General features: G+C 37.3%; 1 pseudogene; it reads left to right on the top strand.

Moving 5' to 3' along the window:
• The first annotated feature begins 2109 nt into the window (after window positions 1–2109).
• Window positions 2110–3055, top strand: LOC114686896 (annotated as a pseudogene).
• The last annotated feature ends 1664 nt before the right edge of the window (window positions 3056–4719 follow it).

The following is a 4719-nucleotide window of genomic DNA, read 5'->3' as shown; positions in this document are numbered from 1 at the left end:
ACAAAGTGCTACTCATAAATCATCCTGTCCTTGAATTTCTATTTTTCTAGGGAATACCCTACATAACCCCCTATTTAGTATGTTACTTATTCCTCAAACTCTGAAAGTAATATAAGAGGAGACCTCTGATCTGTTGCCAAATTTCCTGGTCAGTTGGAGCTCATGTCTCCTTTAAGTTGACATTATTTTAATTGTTCTGTTTGAATTCGCTTAGAAGCAGGTGTACCAGGAAGATCCTGGAGTCATGGAATCATAAAAGAGTTTTGAGTGTTTTTGTGCTTATCTCAATCTCCAGGACATATGGAAGATTTCTGAATAGGGCCAGATAAAATGATCTCCCTAAAGGAGGTATAAGTTTAGGACTTTCCTAAAGAGACTCAGTCATAATTTTCTCAGGGAAAGGCATTAAATGAATTATGACGTAGAAAGCACATCATCCAAACGTGCAACACACAGAGACCAAAACTGAAAGTGGGAGACAGCGTGACAGTGATGGTAGCACTCAGCTCAGCTCTGCTGGAACTGTGTCACACAGCTGTGCTGGCTTCATGACTCTTGCCATTTCCAGTGGACACGGCTATGCCAGTCATTATGAGATTGAATCCTTGAAAGAGATGTTTGAAAATATATTGAAGATGTAACAAGTAAACCAATAATAGTCATTAGAACTATACCAAAAAGGAAAACATGGGGAATATAAATGGCATTTTCTCACGTGTGGAAAATAAACTTAAGGATACAGAATAAGCCACCTTGGAGATATATTTCATATTTTCTTACATTTTTGGTTGTGAGCCTAGCTTTTAACGGCTGAGCTATCCCCCCAGCCCATTTCATACTCTCCACTCACACGTGTTCATGGATTCCCTGATCTTCCAAGTTAGTTGTGATGCATGAACAAATGCATTGAGAATTGACTGTTCCTGGGTGTGGTGGCACATGCCCTTAATCTAGCACTCAGGAGACAGAGGCAAATGGATCTCTGTGAGTTCAAGGCCTACCTGGTCTAGCTAGTGAATTCCAGGACAGTTGGGCTAAATAATGACACTCAGTCTCCAAAAAAATGAAAAAAATGTTGACTGCTATTTTTTTTGGGTGGGGGCAGTGATAAGCAATGATCTTTAAAAAAATAATCTGTGACAATTTTCAAGCTAAAAAAGTAAGTATATAATTCTGTGTAATTTATTTCATAGATTTTTTAAATGGTCTTTGTATAAAAGGCAAAGTTGATTACAATAAGATCTTGGCTTCCTTTAGCAAGGAGGAGAGAGAAAACTGGCTGTCAAGGAGTGTGGGGAAGCTGATGTACTTCCTGCTCACCCAAGGGCATTCATCTCGTTATAATGCATCTAGTTTCACATAAATGTATCATGATAATCTGTGAATGTACATCACATAACAATAAATATATTAATGGTTAACTGTTTTGGATATCAATCAGTGGCAGAATATCCAGCATGTAGGAAACCCTAAATGCGACACACAGCCAACAAAAGAAAAATAAAAACAGACAAAAATTAACTATTAGATCCACATTCCACACTCTAGCTTATTTCCTATTTTGAGATAAATAAGTATTTGATTAATCATATGCCCATGTGTACACACTATTAATAAAAGTTTCTCATACATGTAAGTAGAAAGATTTCTGCTTTAAAATACACTACAATCTAAGATTGTAGCAAAGAGAAATTTATGCATAAAAGTTTCCATCGGAGTCTATATTTTAGGTTTCTAAAGAAACCAAAGAAACTTAAATACAGCCATCACACTGTGATACTGGTTATTTCCACCATGCACAGAGTCAAGACCTACCACATGGAAGATCATAAACAAAATTCTGGTTTCTTCTAATTTTCTGTTTCTCAATTAGGAAATAGAGGGAAAACAGGATCCATAGAATATTTGGTTATTTGACGAATTAAAAATATAATGTACCAACTACAAGAGTTCTTGAATCATAAGAATAATAAGTGTCAGTGACAACAGAATGGAAAGATGAAGACGCAAAAGCATCCCTCAGTATCATACCCTGGGTAAGTCTGCATCCAACACGGTCACACAGATAACCAGGAATAGTACGGCGGCACCTTTTATTATTAGCAAGATATGTTCCAGAAGCTCAGAGATTTCAACAGCTCTAGGCTCCAGGTATCTGAGTTCATTCTGATGGGATTTCCAGGCATCCACAGCTGGCAGCACTGGCTCTCCCTGCCACTGGCTCTGCTCTATGTCTTGGCTCTCATTGCCAACACATTTATCGTGACTATCATTTACCAAGAGGCATCACTACACCAGCCTATGTACCATTTCCTGGGCATCCTGGCTATTGTGGACATGGGCCTGGCAACTACTATCATGCCCAAGATTTTAGTCATCTTATGGTTCAATGCTAAGACTCAGTTTCAATGAATGCTTTGCTCAGATGTATGCCATCTTTTTTTGTGCCATGGAGTCGGGTATCTTTGTCTGCATGGCTATAGATAGATATGTAGCCATTTGCAGACCACTGAGATACCCTTTTTACTGAATCTTTTGTGGTCAAAGCAACTTTGTTTATGGCCCTCAGAACTGTGTGGCTCCATGTCAGTTCCTGTATTGGCTGCTCAGAGAAATTACTGTTCCCAGAATCAAATCAACCACTGTTTTTGTACTAACCTGGGGGTTACTAGCTTATCTTGTGATGACAGGAAAATCAACAGCATCAACCAGCTGGTTCTGGCTTGGGCAATCATGGGCAGTGATCTGGGTTTGATTATGATTTCATATGCTTTGATTCTTCGGTCTGTGCTGAAGCTGAACTCTGCAGAAGCTGTGTCTAAGGCCTTAAGTACCTGCACCTCTCACCTCATCCTAATCCTTTTCTTCTACACTGTCATCATTGTCATGTCCATCACTCATAGTGCAAAAATGTCAGTTCCTGTCATCCCGGTTCTGCTGAACGTGCTGCACAACGTTATTCCCCTGCTCTGAACCCATGGTTTATGCTCTTAAGAACAAAGAACTAAAACAAGGCTTATACAAGGTGCTTAAGCTGGATGTCAAAGGAGACTAAAAATGAGAAAACACACATCATCTTTACTTTCTCAAAACTAGATGTCTGATTGTACTAATTAATCTTAAGGGCATAATATGCAATATCCTTGAAAAATCTGTATAGCATCTTAATATTTATCTTCCACATCGCTTAAAATAATTATTTTTGAAACAAGGTCTTAATTTTGTGATCCTGGCTGGACTAGAACTTTCTGTATAGACTAGGCTTGCTATAAACTCTGAGAAGTCTGCTCACTTCTGTTTTTGAGTATTGAGATTAAAGGCATGGGCCATCACATTCACTGAAAATAAATTTCTTGAAAAACCACAAGTCATGTTATCTAACACTTTTCTCAAAGTCATTAGCCTGGCTTGGACATTACTAAACACAATAAAATTAATAAAAATGGACATGTGAAACCATTTATGAATAAAGGAAAATGTAATTGTGTATGAGTCTGAGACACTTTTATGTATATTAAAAAATTGTGTCCCCTTGGCAGAAAGAACATCTGTGAAATGATATAAATTATGGCTTTTAATTCAGATTCTTTGCCTTTCTCATATGTATACACATCACACACATGCATGTGTACTGATTGATATATGAATATGAAAATATTCAGTTGTTTATGAGCTCCATAGATGTAGTAAGAATGGAAATCCCACCCTTACTCCTTCTACGCAGGGTGTGTTGATCCTCATACAGGCACTTTTAACTCTAAAGTTTGTAAATATAACATGGATTTTCCCTTTAAGGCTAAGTCAGTTCAAATGTGTAACTATCAAGGGACTGAGATGTTAAGGGATTCACACACACATATATAGCAGCATCAGATGGTTTTTGACCAACACCCTCTTCTTGGACCAGGCGGCACTCAGCTCACTGTTTTCATATCCAGGAAGTAGGCATTACACGGGGTAAGGCGGGAGGGGAGATAGTGCCAACATGCTTTTGTTGTTAGTAGACACATGGAGAGGCTTTGAGCAAATACTAATTGGTTGGAGCATTCATTCCCAGAACTATAAATTAGATTTCAATCATTCAGCTAAAAGACATTAATTGCTTTTTCTTGTGCAATGTGTATTTCCTAATTTCTAAGATGATAATTCAGTGTAGCCTTTCATAGGGAATATAAATATTGATGTTTTCCATGACCAAATGGAATCACTGAAAATGGCACCAGAGTACTGTTGCTTCTCACTTGCCTTCACTGCTTTTCAGAAAGAGAATATAATTAACTTTCCTCAGGTCCAAAGGGAAGTAGTTATCATGTTTCAAAAAATACTCTAGATGTCTAAATAGTCCAGATGAACCCACTACCATGTTCAGAGAAGATGTTTTCAAGTTTTGGGGCAGGCAAGTAAGGATACAAACTGATCATCTGTGGGGCTTGGGGTAAGGATAAACAGTAGTTCCCTGCAAAGTTATCTCTTTCTAAGTGATGATATTTATGTTTAAACCTATTGCATCAATAGACCTTCTTACACACAGAGTAATGACTTTTTTCTTTCAGAAAAGTGATCGTATTGAAAACATTTTATATGTGTTGAAAATGTATAAATCATTTCATAGTTAGCATCTGTGTTATTTGTTATCATAATGCATCTTTTATTTAAAGATTTGAAATCATATTGAAAAGACTAAAATTACTTGTATATCATTAAACCCCACACTAATTA

Source organism: Peromyscus leucopus, chromosome 1, assembly GCF_004664715.2.
Source record: "Peromyscus leucopus breed LL Stock chromosome 1, UCI_PerLeu_2.1, whole genome shotgun sequence".
In the NCBI taxonomy this organism is placed as follows: domain Eukaryota; kingdom Metazoa; phylum Chordata; class Mammalia; order Rodentia; family Cricetidae; genus Peromyscus; species Peromyscus leucopus.
Note: the sequence above shows the minus strand (reverse complement) of the source record. Positions and strands in the feature narration are given on the sequence as shown.